Source organism: Pinus tabuliformis, chromosome 5_2 (assembly GCF_031772625.1).
Source record: "Pinus tabuliformis cultivar Carrire ecotype Pingquan chromosome 5_2, CPIR1, whole genome shotgun sequence".
Lineage (NCBI taxonomy): Eukaryota > Viridiplantae > Streptophyta > Pinopsida > Pinales > Pinaceae > Pinus > Pinus tabuliformis.
Genome location: NC_142306.1, coordinates 1,100,610,077 through 1,100,629,096, shown reverse-complemented (window position 1 = coordinate 1,100,629,096; position 19,020 = coordinate 1,100,610,077).

The following is a 19,020-nucleotide window of genomic DNA, read 5'->3' as shown; positions in this document are numbered from 1 at the left end:
CAAAGGTGGTGCGGGGAACCCACTTGCCGCCACCCCGTATACCGCTACCCCACACGTCATGCCTACACGTCATGTCCACGCCGCTCTGACGTCACCCCGCCGGTGCCCGCCCCATCGTCCCTTGGTCCTCCACGCGGGCCCGCCTTTGCGCCCGCCCGCCACCGTGTCCTGCCGACCTGGCTAACACCTCAGCATCCACGTCACCCCTCACCTGGGCCCCGCCATGACGTCATGCTGACGTCATCGGCGGAAAAGCGCCAAATTCATACTTTTGCCAAATTTACCGTTTTAAACGGCTAAACGCATATTTTTCGCTTATTTTGCATGCGAAGCTGAACTAGCCGTTGTCAAGCCTGCTGCCGCGAAATCTTGCATTCAGCCATCAAATTCGACAAGTAAACCGTTCAAAGTTCGAGGCTTGACTGCATTAAGCCTTTGCAACCCAGCCCGCAAGCTTCCAGGTCGATTTGCCAGGTATTTTGCCGTCTTCTCCCATTCTGCCCGTGAATTCCAATTTTCTGCAAAATCACCATTAAAGTCTGCTAAAAACTCTAAATTTAGCTCTACCTAAGCACCCAAATCAGACATAAGCAACCTGTGCCATCCATTAGCCCCAATTTAGCTCTGTACAAACCAGCTCGCGGGTTAAAACTGCAGAAATCGCCCTGAAGTACCCGGCATTGTTCCTTTTTGCCAAGTACTGGTTACCTACACTCTTCCTGTACAAATACTAATACCTCAGTAAGCATTCCCTTAGACAATCCACATTCCTGAAAATCATCAGTACTTTGCTAGCTTCAGAACAACTTCACACCAGAAGAAGACATCACACCAATTGCACCTACCTGCTGCTCAAAGTCTTCAAGAGATTCATCAAAGCTCTGCATCCTGCTGCACACTTTCAGACTGTATCATGGCAGCATCTGCATCCTCCTCCCTTAGTATCACTCCACTGAGTCAAACCAATAAGGAACTGGAAGCTATGCCATTAGTTGACAAAGACTGTCTCATAAATGATTTTGAGGGAAACAGAAACTTTTTGAAGACCTTCACCACATTAAGGGAAGACTATAAGGCAGGACTTGGTACAGATGGGATATGGGAGTCAAACCTGCCCTATTACTGCCTCCCAGCTGTGAATGTTTTCCCTGAAATCATTCACTTATGTGCTCAAAATTATGATCAGGAGCACAGAGCTGTCAACACTCAACTAGGGAGGATTTTGTTCTATATAAACGCTGACACCATCAACAAAATGCTGCACTTTGAACAGACAGAGTTATTAGTCCCTTTCTCCATGAGATCTCTAATGGAAGCAGGTGAGAAGATGACCAGTGAAGAGCTGCAGAAGGTCACCAGGAACTACATGTGGCCTGAGAACCAGCCTACAGGGCCACCTCCTTATCCACATGAGCACTTCAATGACTCAGGCAGGCTGCTCCTGGACATGATAGCCTATGTGCTAGGCTACCAGAACAGTAAGCATGTGGATCTAGCCATGCTCGTAATGCTATCTGCCTACAGCCCACGACAACCCCCTGCCCGAAAGTACAACTTTGCCAAGTTCATAGCCAATAGGATCCATGATCAATTGTGCAAATTGGACAGACAAGGAGTCTTTAGATATTCAGCATACATCTACCACCTGTTCATGTATCATCACTCTGAAGCTTTCCCATGCTACATCAGAAGGCTGGACAACAAAGGGGAGAGAAGATCAGTCATATTCTGGACCTCAGTCTATCATGAAATCACAAATTCACCCTACAGCTATTGTGAATTTGTAGATCAGTTTGTATACCCAGTCTCCAGCATACTTATGAAATCCCCTCCACCTAGAATATCAAATGAGATCAAGAAAGCTTTACAGCTTTCTAAGAAGTACAAAATAGGTGATTGGTACCTATATGAACACCACACTGTGTTCAGAGTGTATGGGTGTGAGCTCTGTCCATACAGACTACCCAGGTATGTTCCCATGAGATTATTTGCCTTGGAATATTACAGGCAATTAATCCAGTCAGACCTCACTCACTTCCACAGCTCAAAGAAAAAAGCACACCTTAACTTCAAAAATGAGCTGGGCCCTTTTATCATGAATAAGAAGGAAGGATGGGAGGCTGCAGATTTGATCCTAAAAGACAAATATAAGTTGTCTTACAGTTTCCGGTGGGTCCCATATGACCCTCAAGGTTTCATCACTGCCAGGAGAACAAAGTACAGACTCCTAGCCATCAAACACTGCCACTATCCACATCTAGAACAGTATGCAAACTTACAAGAGTGGCAGTTGGATACCCTTGTTGAGAGCTTGTCTGAAGAGGAAAAAATAGCTAAAAATATGAAAGAACTTGAAAAAACTATTGACCTGGACTATGTGATCCAGGTACCTTTCAGGCTGCCTCAAACATCAGGAGGAGGAACCTCAGTTACCAGGACAGCGCCGCCAACAACAGCACCAGGCTTGGATAAGGGAAAGGGAAAAATGGACGCGGAAGATGAAGCAAAAAAGCAGCAGTCAGAGCAGGGAAAGCAACAACCAGAGCAAGAAACAGGGCAGCAAGAAGAACAAACCGGTCTGCCACAAACTGGGCTGCCAGAAACCACCTTATTGCAGACACCACCCCCTCAAGTGGAGCCCCTAACCACTTCAATTTTACAGACCCCGGCACATGAAGAAAGGGGGACCAAAAGACAAAGAGAAGAGTCCACTCCCCTCAGTGGATCCTCCCAACAACCAGAAGCTAAAAGGCAGAGGGCAGACTCCCCAGAAGTAGAAGACATTACTGAAGATGTCTTCAATGATACAGCCAAGGATAGGGAGGGCAGCCAACACACAGGGACTAGCTCCTTTCAGCAGGAGCAGAATTTACAACTTGGCTTGGAGGTATCATCTTCTTCTCAACAAAGCCAGAAGCTCAAAGGTGCTAAGGCCACCTTCAAAGAAATCAAGGCAGCAAATGAACTATTGAGGGCTGAGGTTTACAAACAATTTATAGATGCCACTCCAGCCCAACAAGAAAGATTGATGTCGGTCTACGACTTCAAAGAGGAGAAGATGATATTCAGCCATTTCAAACCTAAGGGGCCCAACCCAATGTCCACTGCTGATTTCATCAAAACAAGGGTGGAGGTCTTGGCCAAAGACATACATCCTATGGACCAAATTGAGCTCCATAAGCAGACTGGAGAAATGGTCTATGCCACCTTGGTAGATAAGGCCACATTAGCTCATGAGCTGAAAGAATCCTTGAAGCACACAAATACTCAACTGGATTTTGAGAGATTGTCTTCCAGGGCCAAGGATAACAGGATAAAATCTCTTGAAGAGATTATTGTTGATCTAGGGCATAACCCTAGTGACCCAACCGGGGTAAAAGCCCTCCTGAAGAAAAAAGAGGATGATCTCAATGCCATGAAGAGGAGATTGAAGCTGTCACCTACAGAACATCCTCAGACAGCTGAACTGCAAAAAGAAAAACAAGTTGATCAACAACTTGATCTACTATTGCAGCAGGATCAAAGGATCCAAGAGCTAGAGAAGGAGCTGGAGAAGTCATTACAGGACAAACAGGGAGAATCCACACTACCAACTCCCCCAACAGATTCTACAGCAGCAACAGGCTCTGGGGCAGCAGTGGCCCCTACAACAGCAAATACAGTTGACCAGCCCAGCATAGAAGAACTAACTAAGGCTGTTAAGCAAATGGAGCTACAAGCAGATGAGATAAGGAAGGCAAAAGAAAAACTGGCAGAGATAGATGCCAAGTATGACCAGTCTAAAATGACAGTGGCAGAACAGGGCAGACAGATCAAGACCCAAAAGGACAGAATCAAAGCCCTGGAGAAAGAGCTTGATCTCAAAAACACCATGGCTGAGATCAAGAGGATCTTATGGAATAAAATCACCCAAAGCATGATTAAACAGTGGAAATCACTCAAAACAATCCATGAACATATGGATTTAATTGTGCAAGCTCAGATAGATATCCAGAGGGCTAAGACAGCACTAGGAAATAGACCTGAACAAGCTAGCCAACTGATAGACTTTCTGAACAGGCAAGACAAAGATGAGCTGGCAGCAGTTGGAATCACCAACAGAACGGAGGCCATCCTTATGACCAAAAAGGTGCTAACACTCAGAGGATATGTGCAGACAGCAGAAAGGAGGAGCTATGAGATACAGACTGAAGTTGAAGACTTCAAGCTCAGAATGGGGATGCTACAGGCAAGAGGAATGCCTAGCCTATTGAGCGGTACAGGGAAATTGATCAACAGAGATCAATTTACAAATAGGATGGCCGCGTACATAGAAAATCAAATCACTGCATCCAGCAGTGCTTCTGAAGAAACTGTTCCTCCTACAGGACAGAGTTTGTACACTCAGCTTGAAGGGTCGTTTTTTATTGAAAATGAAGTTAATCATCTATTTGAAACTCCTCCCAGTTTTTTCAAATACACAGAGCTTGATGAGACATTGATTAAAATGCGAAGGCATCAAATGCCCAAGGAGGACTGGTGGCAAGCCATGCTCCAGATTCTGCCACAGTAGTTTCAAAACTCCAGGTCAAAAGCCAGCTCAGGTCACCGCAAGACAAGTATAAAGTGGTCGGTGACTGGAAAATATCTAAAAAGTGATTCATCACTAACAGTGACAGCTAGCCACATTTTGAAACACACGCCTTCAGCCGACTACAACTGCTACAAATTCAACAGCATCTGACAGATTTTGACAGCTAAAGGACTAAGAGCTATTACTGCATTTACTTCTTCATTTACTTCTTTGGCTACTGCTCACTAGCAGTTGGCAGCATATTTATGAGGCATTTACTCTTCTTTCAGATATTTTTCCAAATGTAAATCTGTATATATACCCCCCTTAGTAACGCATAAGGGGTTGCTGGAATTTTCTCTTGGATAACTTCCATCTGCTGTAATATTTTCAGAGAATTAATACAAAGGAGGAATGGAACTTCCAGAAGTTTGGTGTATTTGATGTCTGGTGGTGAAGGATGCATGTTACAGGATTCCATGGGTGTTGCATAAAACTATAAGTATTTTCAAATCTTCTGTTATGTGTTTTTTGAGTCTTTTGTTCTCTTTGGTTGTTTAAATGTCTTACACTTGATAGTAAGGTGAAAGAATAGTTTCAGGATTTAATCAAGCATTACCCTGAACTCAAACCTGAACTGTCATCTATGTTTTCTTCAGAAACAGTAATAGAAATTGCAATTCTTAACTGCTGCACTTCAATCTGTCTCTTTGCTGTAACAGACTATTCCCAGGGATTCAAATTATTGCCCCTGTGACCTCTGTTTTCTCCTCCAAAGTCTGTCTCTGGGAAATATGTAAACAATAAGTGGAAATTCTTAAATGCTTTCACTTTGTACTGCCTGTTTCCTGTCACTTAGCCAAAATATGTTTTAACAAAGCACTCAAAAGGCCCTGTAAGTTCCATCTTTCATCTCACAGATTCAAACACATTAAGCCACAGACTCCATTGCCCAATGATATTCAACATATCTAAAAACTACATCACTGAAGTCTAAGGGAATTTCATCAACCGAAACACAAACATAACCTGTACTCAATACCTAGCCTAAAACACCATCACTGTAGATATAAATCATAAAGAGAGAGCCCTCTCTGATCACTGTTTGGCTAGAAACAGTGATTAAAAGATTGGTTAGTGGTTACCCCGGCCGTATTCCCTTGGGAGTCATAGGGAACAACCTGGGTGTTAACATAATTGGCGACTCCACTGGGGAACCTAAGACTATTCAATTACTATCTATCTTCCAAAGCTTTCATCAAGCCTGAAACTAGCCAAGACATCTTAGGACTGTTTCTCTAATACAGGGGCAGTCTTAGGGAAGAGCTAACTAGGGAAACTTATCCTAGCCTTGAAACATATATAGTCATTCCAGAGTTCTTATTTTGCCCTTGTAAATACAAAACTTCTGTATAAAGTTCTGAAAGAACACTTAGAAGCTGGCTCCTAAAAGAAACCCAAGGCATACTAGGGCACACCCTGACCCTGATCAACCCATCATTGTTGATAACCCAAATATCATCCCAAAGAACATAAGGAAACAGCACAAGCAGGATAAACCTGCTGATTCAGATATAAGGTCAGACCAACCCATCCTCATTCCCACTCCTTGCAAAGTCCTTTTTCGTTCCACACCCAATTCCCCTAGTTCATCTTCAACCCCTCAAAGTCCTACCTTTCCATCTTCACCATCTGCACATACTCACTCAACCAGTTCTCCACTTGTTACCCATCCTATTAACCCCAGTACACCTGTAATCCCAGTTGTCCCATTTGTTCCTATCAACCCTATTAACCCTATAAACATGGCTAACAGATATGCACCATTGCAGATTCCAGCCAATGCTCCAGCCCTACCCCAAGATTATCAAACCAGACTCTCATTTTTTGATTCCCATGGCCCTTTGACGGCCATTCAGCATGCTAAAAAGATGCAAGACCACTTTGAGACCTATGAAATTGATGATGATAGTGTCAGGATGAGAATCTTTGTTCAAAGCTTAACTGGGGATGTCAGGACTTGGTTTAGGTCCTTAAATGCAAATTCAATTGCAAACCCTGAAGCTTTATACCAGGAATTTACTAACAGATGGGAGAAAAAGAGAGATCCCCACCACATACTTGGTGAATATAACACTATTAAAAGAGGTCCCCAAGAAACGGTGTTGGAGTATTGTGCCAGGTTTAACAACATATACAATGCTATCCCTCAGAACTTAAGACCCCCTCCTGATTTGGCTCTTTATAATTTCCCTGATGGTTTTGATTCTGATATGGCCTATCAGTTGAGAGAAAGAGACCCTCCAACCCTTGCAGAAGCTCAAAGGGTTGCAGTCACTGTAGAGGCCAACCTAATTGCCAAAAGAAACAGGGCAAAGCTGGAAAAGAAAACTGGCTTCAAAGAAGAAACCTCGGGTTTCGACCAAAAGCTAGATGCAATTCTAAATAGCATGAAGAGGTTGGGGGAGAGAGTGGAATCAGTGGAAAGAAAATCATCATGGGAGGCACCACAAAACAATCCTCCTAGAAACCCAAATTTCAGGAGAGCCCAAAACCCCAATATAGGAAAGACTAATGCTGACCAAGATATCAGACCCCCTTTTCAAGAAAATTATGCAGAAACTTCTACTGCAAATCAGCTAAATGAGGACCCTGAAATCAATTTAATAGGTCTGGATGGCAAAAATCATGTATTCTTAACCCAAGAAGACCATGAGGAGGATGAGAGCAATACATTTCAAACTAAGTCAGGGGAATCCTTTGATTTTAAACAAGGATATGACACTGCTGTCTATGAAGTCCACAAACAATACAAACTAAGGAGTAGGACTGTAAATGTAAATCAACCCGAAAAGATAAAAGAAAAACAGCAAACCAAAGAAAGCTCAGTCACTGAACCTGATCATGTGCCAAACTTGCCTACAAAGGAAGTAGTGGTTGAAGAGGTTACTGAACCACTGTCACCATCAAAACAACCCATGGCAACCTTATCCTCTGAGCCTAACCCAAATATTGCCCCTCAAGATATCAATATTAGGGGCAGGTTCCAAAATCAAGATGAAATCCCACCAGAAGATGTAATAAACAAAGAAAGAACTGCTACCCGTGATCCCAAATTGCAAATTGACAAACCCTTTGACCTAGGAGTAGAGATTGGCAAGTTAAAGGTAGCAATTCCCCTCTCAGAGCTAGCAAAGCATGACATGTACAAACAACAGATTAAAAAATCCCTTCAGCTCACCAATAGCAAAGATGATGTAAATGTATTAGATGACACTCCAGAGTTACTATTTGGTCCAGAGGTAGATGGAAAAACAGTAGTCACAGGGGTTTTACCGTTTTATGTCAGCTTACATGTACATGACAAAATTCTGCACAATGCAATGTTTGACTCAGGAGCCTCTCATAATCTGATGCCAAAAGCAGTCATGGAAAGATTAAACTTAGATATCACAAGACCATACAAAGACTTGTTTTCTTTTGATTCTAGTCAAGTCAAGTGCCTGGGTCTAATTAAGGATTTGTGTGTGTCCCTGGTCCAATTCCCCAACAAGACCATTTTGATGGATGTTGTTGTTGCTGATATCCCACCCAAATATGGGATGCTATTATCAAGATCATGGGGAGCAAAGCTTCAAGGCTCCCTGCAGTTAGACATGTCATATGCAACCATCTCTGTCTTTGGACAACCAAAAAGACTTTATAGGGAAACACTCATGAAGTATATGGTTAGCAGTGAAGAAAAACCCCAAAATTTCCCAATATATGCTGTTCATTCGGACATAGACTCTTACATCCTCTTTAATGACAGCATTGGCTTCTCCGACAGTCACATTAGCACAGAGACATTTAAACCAGAACAAAACATCATTCTAACAAGTAGCACCTGTCAAACATCAATCAGTACAACAAAACACTTTAGCTCTCCCCTAGGGGTCAAAGATGGTCAGGCAAATGATGAAGCTATCCTAGAAAACAAATGGGAGAAGAAACCCCAACTCATGCTCACACTACCACCCCATGAACAGAACCTCAAACCTCCTGACCAGCAAGGCATCTTGTGGGTCTTAGAATTTGATGGCTCGGTTAACAAGTTAGGAGCAGGAGCGGGAGTATGGATACATAACAAAGAGAAAGGCTGTGCAACAGGCAAGGCCTACAGATTGAATTTCAGATGCACCAACAACATGGCAGAATATGAAGCTCTATTACTAGGCCTCAAGATTGCAAAATCATTACAAGCACCTAGCCTCTCTATCAGGGGAGACTCTGATCTGGTCATTCAACAAGTAAAAGGCAATTTTGTCACTAATGACAAGAGGCTGAGATCCTACAGGGCTGCTGTAATCGAAATATTAGAGACCTTTCATGAGTTTGCTATCACAAAAATTCCAAGGGGCCATAACCTCCATGCACATAGCTTGGCAACATTTGCCAGCACTTTCAAATTCCCACTGGAACCTAATAATTGTTTCACAGCTGAGGTCAGGTACAGACCCTCTATTCCAAACAATGTCAGAGAATGGCAAGTATTTGAGGATGACATGCAAATAAACAATTTTTTAACCCTGCAACAGGAGTTCACAGGATTAAATATTGATCTTGAGACAGCAAGTCAATCACAAATGCTTGAGACAGCAAGTCAATCACAAATATTTAATGAAGCATGTCAATCACAAATACAGTTTCAACAATCTGCTCACCCAATGTCACCTAGGACAGCAAAACAACTACTCAGCCCAACCATTTTCAACAATGAAAACATTCAACAAATTAAACAAATGGACTGTGAAGAGATGAGTAACATTGAAACTGAAATCATACAACTCAAAGACAACTTCCTCCCAGTGGGCCTTACCCCATTAGAGGATATTTTTGACTCAAATGACATCCCTAGGAAGCCAAAGATGCAGCCATTAGATGCAAGAATTGAAGAATGCAATATTGGCACTATGGAAAAGCCTAAGATAATAAAGCTATCTGCCTCTTTGCCCCCTGATCAAAAGCCCAAGTACATTGATCTCTTTAAAGAGTTTCAAGATGTCTTTGCCTGGGGATATGAAGATCTCAAGTCCTATGACACATCTGTCATCCAGCATACCATCCCCCTCAAGCCTAATCAAAAACCATTCAAACAGAAATTGAGAAGGATCAATCCTGTGCTCCTTCCTTCCATTGAACAAGAGTTGCATAAAATGTTCAAGGCTGGTATTATAGCACCAATCAGATTCTCTGAATGGATCTCAAATTTAGTCCCTACCAGAAAGAAAACTGGTGAAATCAGACTTTGCGTAGACTTAAGGAATCTGAATCAAGTTTCACTCAAAGATAACTACCCTTTACCAAAAATGGATCACATCCTCCAAAGAGTAGTAGGAGCCTCAAGGATATCACTGCTTGATGGATTCTCAGGCTTCAATCAAATTTTAGTGCACCCTGATGATCAAGACAAAACTGCATTTACTACCCCATGGGGAACTTTCAAGTATGTGAAAATGCCATTTGGATTGAAAAATGCAGGGGCAACATTTCAAAGAGCAATGGACATTGCTTTTGCAAAAGAAATTCATGATTTCTTGGTCATTTACTTAGATGATCTTACACCCTTCTCAAAATCTGACCAAGAACATTTGAAACATTTAAGACAGATTTTCATAACATGCAGAAAATATGGCATTTCCTTAAACCCCAAGAAGTCTTTATTTGGTTTGGAAGAAGGGAAACTTTTAGGACACATCATTTCAAAAGATGGCATAAGAATTGATCCAGATAGGATACAAGCGATCCTACAAATGCCTCACCCTAGGAATGTCAAAGAGTTGCAAGGATTCTTAGGAAAACTCAATTTTTTAAGAAGGTTCATCCCAAATTTAGCAGAATTGATCAGACTACTAAACAATATGCTAAAGAAAGATTCAAAGGTTAAGTGGACTGTGGAAGCAAAGCAAGCCTTTGAAAGCATAAAACTGGCTTTAACCCAAACCCCGGTATTAACTAATCCTCAGTTTGACAGAGACTTTATTATTTTTTCTTTTGCCTCCCAGCATACTATTGCTGCTGTTTTATTGCAGAAAGATGATCAAGGGAATGAAAAGCCCATTGCCTTCTTCAGCAGAGCTCTTAGAGATGCTCCTTTGAAGTACCAAATAATGGAAAAACAAGCCTATGCATTAATCAAAGCTATCAAAGATTTTAGGATCTATATCCTTTACTCTCATGTTGTGGCTTATGTACCAAGTCCTATTGTCAAAGACATTCTCACCCAAGAAAACTTAGAGGGTAGAAGAGGAAAATGGATTGCAAACATACTTGAATTTGACATTGAAATAAAACCTACAAAGCTGATTAAAGGGCAAGGTTTGGCCAAGTTAATGACAGAAGCAAATTTCCAAGCCTTAGATATCAACCAACTGGACAGTGAAACAGAGATGGCGACTCCAAAGATCAATGTAGCCTTTGAACAATCTCCTTGGTACTCTGATGTCTGTTATGTGTTACAAAACCTGTGTGCTCCCCCAGGACTGTCCAGAACTAAGTCTAGGTTTCTGAAAATGAAAACATCTAAGTTTTGTGTGATGGATGAGAATCTACTCTGGAAAAACCATGAAGGTATTTTGCTGCACTGTCTTATTGAGAGTGAAACTGACAACATCATGCAAGAATTCCATGCTGGAGACTGTGGTGGACATCTATACTGGAAGTCCACTGTAGACAAAATATTAAGGGCTGGTTATTACTGGCCCACTATGTTCTCTGATGTGAAGAAATTCACAACATCATGCCACAAGTGCCAACTGTTTGAAGGCAGAAGACAGTTGCTGCCACTTCCTTTGAGGCCCATTTCAACAGAAAGACCTTTTCAACAATGGGGTTTGGATTTCATTGGGGAGATTCATCCCTCATCTTCAGGACAACACAGATGGATTTTGACTGCAACAGACTACTTCACCAAGTGGATTGAAGCTGCCCCATGCAGACAAGCAAATGATTCAGTGATCATTCAATTTTTGGAGAATAATATACTGGCTAGATTTGGCTGCCCAGACAAAATAATAACAGACAATGCTGCTGCCTTCAAATCCAAGAAAATGGTCAACTTCTGCCATAAATTTCACATTACTTTGGGCCATTCTACAGCTTACTATCCTCAGGGAAATGGTCTTGCTGAATCATCAAACAAAAGCTTGATAAACATCATAAAGAAAGTGCTGGAAGAGAACAAAAAGAACTGGCACAAGAAACTAGTAAATGCTTTATGGGCAGACAGATTAACCACCAAAAGATCAATTGGTACCAGCCCATATGAGTTGGTCTATGGATTAGAGGCCAGATTTCCTTCATCACTAGGGGTGCCAGTTATGAAACTTCTACAAGAAAGTCAAGCAGAGCCAAATGATATGCAAAGAAGGATCAACCAGATAATCTGTTTACAGCAGACCAGAGAACAAGTTTTCAGCAGAGTGCAAATATTACAAGAAAAACTGAAAAAGGCCTTTGACAGAAGAACCAAAGCAGAAGATTTCAATATGGGAGACAAAGTTCTAAAGTGGGATGCAAGAAGAGAAGAGAAAGGGAAACATGGGAAATTTGATTCTTTGTGGAAAGGACCATTTGCTGTCCAAGCAGTACAAGGTAATAACACTTATTTCCTTAAAAGTTTGACTGTAACTGAACTGGATGAAGGTCCTGTCAATGGCAGGATGTTGAAGCACTATTATGATGGTTCACTATGATAGGGATCCAAAGGTTCATTGTATATATGTAGGCCTACATATGTTTTTTTGTTTGTAAAAAGATGTTTTCAAGTGCTGCACCTAGCAGCAATAGGCAGATAGAATCAAAGGTTCCCCAAGGAAAAGCACACAATTTTGACAGGTTACATGCATCAGATTCCAAAGATTAAGATGGACAGTCAAGGAACAAGGCAATCTGACCTGCTGTTCTTGGTCTTTCAAAAGAAAAACCATCCCCATGTGGAGCCACTGTTAGATACCTATAGTAATAGGTTTCATATTTCATGATTGATTATTGAAAATCCAAATATGCTCTGCTTTGCTACTACAAAGATCCCATATTTCCAGAAAATCAGAGGTGTGTGAAGTATTTCAAATATTGAGGACCTTATTACAATTTTTTGGGTGATTCAACAGTTCAAACTGGATCATGCCATGTTTCAATTTTGAGTTGTAGAATAGAGAAAGAAGTCTGTCCAAACAGCTTAATCTTGGCAGACAAATAGTTCAGGTAGAGAAACAAAGGTTCCCAAAAGTCTAATCTGGGACCTTGGAAGAGATAAGGGTAGAAGTAGATAGGGAGAAAAGGAAAAAAGCCAAAGAAAAGAAAAGGCAATTGAGGGTTGCAAGTCCAAGTGCCTCTCCAAGAAGAAACAAAAAATGTTAGGGGAAATAGTTGGGTAGGCAGTTGTGGTTGCAGAGAGGACATGTTCACCATTACATAGTGGTCAAAGATGTTTTGCCAAGGCAATGGATATATTAGCAAAAAGGTGGTGAAATTCATGGTCTCACAGCAGAGCATCACTAACTTTTCTCTTCCCCCCTACTCCATTGCTAACACCCCCTTTCTAAATCCCCCACCTTCACTTATACTAACTCCTAATTCTACTATTTAGCTCCCCTATTTTACCCCTACCCCTAATAATACTAACACTAAGGTGTATAAAGCCCCAAATTTTATGTATATTCCCTCCCCTGGGCATAATAGCCATGTATTTTCAAAAGGGACCAAATGGCACCTGGCCACTTTGGTGAACCTTTTCCACCCCTTTCCCCTCTGCTGCAAGTTATTTTACCCTCAAATTCACCTCTGCATGGGCAAAACCCCTCTCCAAGACCCTTTAGCCTACAAAAATCTTTGCAAAAGTCCCTAAGGTAAAAAACCCGCCTCTGGCACGTTTCCCAATCCCACCACATTACGGGTTAAGCGAGAAAAGATGAAAAACCATTCAAAACCCACTAACCTATAGTTTTGCGCCCAAATATTAAATGGAATATTTTATTCCGCTGGCGGGACCCTTCCCCAACATGCTCGACCAGTCGGGAGGCCCGCCAGCCGTCAGATCTCCAGCGCCCAGATCTAAGGGTGGGCGGTCAATTTCAGATCTCGATGTGCCGACATTTAGCGTCCGGGGAAAGCGGTTTTACCTATCCCGTACAATGGACGCGTGGCGGGCGGTAAGGTTGTTCGGAGCCCTCCTCCCACTTACCGCCTTTGCCCAAAGGTGGTGCGGGGAACCCACTTACCGCCACCCCGTATACCGCTACCCCACACGTCATGTCCACGCCGCTCTGACGTCACCCCGCCGGTGCCCGCCCCATCGTCCCTTGGTCCTCCACGCGGGCCCGCCTTTGCGCCCGCCCGCCACCGTGTCCTGCCGACCTGGCTAACACCTCAGCATCCACGTCACCCCTCACCTGGGCCCCGCCATGACGTCATGCTGACGTCATCGGCGGAAAAGCGCCAAATTCATACTTTTGCCAAATTTACCGTTTTAAACGGCTAAACGCATATTTTTCGCTTATTTTGCATGCGAAGCTGAACTAGCCGTTGTCAAGCCTGCTGCCGCGAAATCTTGCATTCAGCCATCAAATTCGACAAGTAAACCGTTCAAAGTTCGAGGCTTGACTGCATTAAGCCTTTGCAACCCAGCCCGCAAGCTTCCAGGTCGATTTGCCAGGTATTTTGCCGTCTTCTCCCATTCTGCCCGTGAATTCCAATTTTCTGCAAAATCACCATTAAAGTCTGCTAAAAACTCTAAATTTAGCTCTACCTAAGCACCCAAATCAGACATAAGCAACCTGTGCCATCCATTAGCCCCAATTTAGCTCTGTACAAACCAGCTCGCGGGTTAAAACTGCAGAAATCGCCCTGAAGTACCCGGCATTGTTCCTTTTTGCCAAGTACTGGTTACCTACACTCTTCCTGTACAAATACTAATACCTCAGTAAGCATTCCCTTAGACAATCCACATTCCTGAAAATCATCAGTACTTTGCTAGCTTCAGAACAACTTCACACCAGAAGAAGACATCACACCAATTGCACCTACCTGCTGCTCAAAGTCTTCAAGAGATTCATCAAAGCTCTGCATCCTGCTGCACACTTTCAGACTGTATCATGGCAGCATCTGCATCCTCCTCCCTCAGTATCACTCCACTGAGTCAAACCAATAAGGAACTGGAAGCTATGCCATTAGTTGAAAAGACTGTCTCATAAATGATTTTGAGGGAAACAGAAACTTTTTGAAGACCTTCACCACATTAAGGGAAGACTATAAGGCAGGACTTGGTACAGATGGGATATGGGAGTCAAACCTGCCCTATTACTGCCTCCCAGCTGTGAATGTTTTCCCTGAAATCATTCACTTATGTGCTCAAAATTATGATCAGGAGCACAGAGCTGTCAACACTCAACTAGGGAGGATTTTGTTCTATATAAACGCTGACACCATCAACAAAATGCTGCACTTTGAACAGACAGAGTTATTAGTCCCTTTCTCCATGAGATCTCTAATGGAAGCAGGTGAGAAGATGACCAGTGAAGAGCTGCAGAAGGTCACCAGGAACTACATGTGGCCTGAGAACCAGCCTACAGGGCCACCTCCTTATCCACATGAGCACTTCAATGACTCAGGCAGGCTGCTCCTGGACATGATAGCCTATGTGCTAGGCTACCAGAACAGCAAGCATGTGGATCTAGCCATGCTCGTAATGCTATCTGCCTACAGCCCACGACAACCCCCTGCCCGAAAGTACAACTTTGCCAAGTTCATAGCCAATAGGATCCATGATCAATTGTGCAAATTGGACAGACAAGGAGTCTTTAGATATTCAGCATACATCTACCACCTGTTCATGTATCATCACTCTGAAGCTTTCCCATGCTACATCAGAAGGCTGGACAACAAAGGGGAGAGAAGATCAGTCATATTCTGGACCTCAGTCTATCATGAAATCACAAATTCACCCTACAGCTATTGTGAATTTGTAGATCAGTTTGTATACCCAGTCTCCAGCATACTTATGAAATCCCCTCCACCTAGAATATCAAATGAGATCAAGAAAGCTTTACAGCTTTCTAAGAAGTACAAAATAGGTGATTGGTACCTATATGAACACCACACTGTGTTCAGAGTGTATGGGTGTGAGCTCTGTCCATACAGACTACCCAGGTATGTTCCCATGAGATTATTTGCCTTGGAATATTACAGGCAATTAATCCAGTCAGACCTCACTCACTTCCACAGCTCAAAGAAAAAAGCACACCTTAACTTCAAAAATGAGCTGGGCCCTTTTATCATGAATAAGAAGGAAGGATGGGAGGCTGCAGATTTGATCCTAAAAGACAAATATAAGTTGTCTTACAGTTTCCGGTGGGTCCCATATGACCCTCAAGGTTTCATCACTGCCAGGAGAACAAAGTACAGACTCCTAGCCATCAAACACTGCCACTATCCACATCTAGAACAGTATGCAAACTTACAAGAGTGGCAGTTGGATACCCTTGTTGAGAGCTTGTCTGAAGAGGAAAAAATAGCTAAAAATATGAAAGAACTTGAAAAAACTATTGACCTGGACTATGTGATCCAGGTACCTTTCAGGCTGCCTCAAACATCAGGAGGAGGAACCTCAGTTACCAGGACAGCGCCGCCAACAACAGCACCAGGCTTGGATAAGGGAAAGGGAAAAATGGACGCGGAAGATGAAGCAAAAAAGCAGCAGTCAGAGCAGGGAAAGCAACAACCAGAGCAAGAAACAGGGCAGCAAGAAGAACAAACCGGTCTGCCACAAACTGGGCTGCCAGAAACCACCTTATTGCAGACACCACCCCCTCAAGTGGAGCCCCTAACCACTTCAATTTTACAGACCCCGGCACATGAAGAAAGGGGGACCAAAAGACAAAGAGAAGAGTCCACTCCCCTCAGTGGATCCTCCCAACAACCAGAAGCTAAAAGGCAGAGGGCAGACTCCCCAGAAGTAGAAGACATTACTGAAGATGTCTTCAATGATACAGCCAAGGATAGGGAGGGCAGCCAACACACAGGGACTAGCTCCTTTCAGCAGGAGCAGAATTTACAACTTGGCTTGGAGGTATCATCTTCTTCTCAACAAAGCCAGAAGCTCAAAGGTGCTAAGGCCACCTTCAAAGAAATCAAGGCAGCAAATGAACTATTGAGGGCTGAGGTTTACAAACAATTTATAGATGCCACTCCAGCCCAACAAGAAAGATTGATGTCGGTCTACGACTTCAAAGAGGAGAAGATGATATTCAGCCATTTCAAACCTAAGGGGCCCAACCCAATGTCCACTGCTGATTTCATCAAAACAAGGGTGGAGGTCTTGGCCAAAGACATACATCCTATGGACCAAATTGAGCTCCATAAGCAGACTGGAGAAATGGTCTATGCCACCTTGGTAGATAAGGCCACATTAGCTCATGAGCTGAAAGAATCCTTGAAGCACACAAATACTCAACTGGATTTTGAGAGATTGTCTTCCAGGGCCAAGGATAACAGGATAAAATCTCTTGAAGAGATTATTGTTGATCTAGGGCATAACCCTAGTGACCCAACCGGGGTAAAAGCCCTCCTGAAGAAAAAAGAGGATGATCTCAATGCCATGAAGAGGAGATTGAAGCTGTCACCTACAGAACATCCTCAGACAGCTGAACTGCAAAAAGAAAAACAAGTTGATCAACAACTTGATCTACTATTGCAGCAGGATCAAAGGATCCAAGAGCTAGAGAAGGAGCTGGAGAAGTCATTACAGGACAAACAGGGAGAATCCACACTACCAACTCCCCCAACAGATTCTACAGCAGCAACAGGCTCTGGGGCAGCAGTGGCCCCTACAACAGCAAATACAGTTGACCAGCCCAGCATAGAAGAACTAACTAAGGCTGTTAAGCAAATGGAGCTACAAGCAGATGAGATAAGGAAGGCAAAAGAAAAACTGGCAGAGATAGATGCCAAGTATGACCAGTCTAAAATGACAGTGGCAGAACAGGGCAGACAGATCAAGACCCAAAAGGACAGAATCAAAGCCCTGGAGAAAGAGCTTGATCTCAAAAACACCATGGCTGAGATCAAGAGGATCTTATGGAATAAAATCACCCAAAGCATGATTAAACAGTGGAAATCACTCAAAACAATCCATGAACATATGGATTTAATTGTGCAAGCTCAGATAGATATCCAGAGGGCTAAGACAGCACTAGGAAATAGACCTGAACAAGCTAGCCAACTGATAGACTTTCTGAACAGGCAAGACAAAGATGAGCTGGCAGCAGTTGGAATCACCAACAGAACGGAGGCCATCCTTATGACCAAAAAGGTGCTAACACTCAGAGGATATGTGCAGACAGCAGAAAGGAGGAGCTATGAGATACAGACTGAAGTTGAAGACTTCAAGCTCAGAATGGGGATGCTACAGGCAAGAGGAATGCCTAGCCTATTGAGCGGTACAGGGAAATTGATCAACAGAGATCAATTTACAAATAGGATGGCCGCGTACATAGAAAATCAAATCACTGCATCCAGCAGTGCTTCTGAAGAAACTGTTCCTCCTACAGGACAGAGTTTGTACACTCAGCTTGAAGGGTCGTTTTTTATTGAAAATGAAGTTAATCATCTATTTGAAACTCCTCCCAGTTTTTTCAAATACACAGAGCTTGATGAGACATTGATTAAAATGCGAAGGCATCAAATGCCCAAGGAGGACTGGTGGCAAGCCATGCTCCAGATTCTGCCACAGTAGTTTCAAAACTCCAGGTCAAAAGCCAGCTCAGGTCACCGCAAGACAAGTATAAAGTGGTCGGTGACTGGAAAATATCTAAAAAGTGATTCATCACTAACAGTGACAGCTAGCCACATTTTGAAACACACGCCTTTAGCCGACTACAACTGCTACAAATTCAACAGCATCTGACAGATTTTGACAGCTAAAGGACTAAGAGCTATTACTGCATTTACTTCTTCATTTACTTCTTTGGCTACTGCTCACTAGCAGTTGGCAGCATATTTATGAGGCATTTACTCTTCTTTCAGATATTTTTCCAAATGTAAATCTGTATATATACCCCCCTTAGTAACGCATAAGGGGTTGCTGGAATTTTCTCTTGGATAACTTCCATCTGCTGTAATATTTTCAGAGAATTAATACAAAGGAGGAATGGAACTTCCAGAAGTTTGGTGTATTTGATGTCTGGTGGTGAAGGATGCATGTTACAGGATTCCATGGGTGTTGCATAAAACTATAAGTATTTTCAAATCTTCTGTTATGTGTTTTTTGAGTCTTTTGTTCTCTTTGGTTGTTTAAATGTCTTACACTTGATAGTAAGGTGAAAGAATAGCTTCAGGATTTAATCAAGCATTACCCTGAACTCAAACCTGAACTGTCATCTATGTTTTCTTCAGAAACAGTAATAGAAATTGCAATTCTTAACTGCTGCACT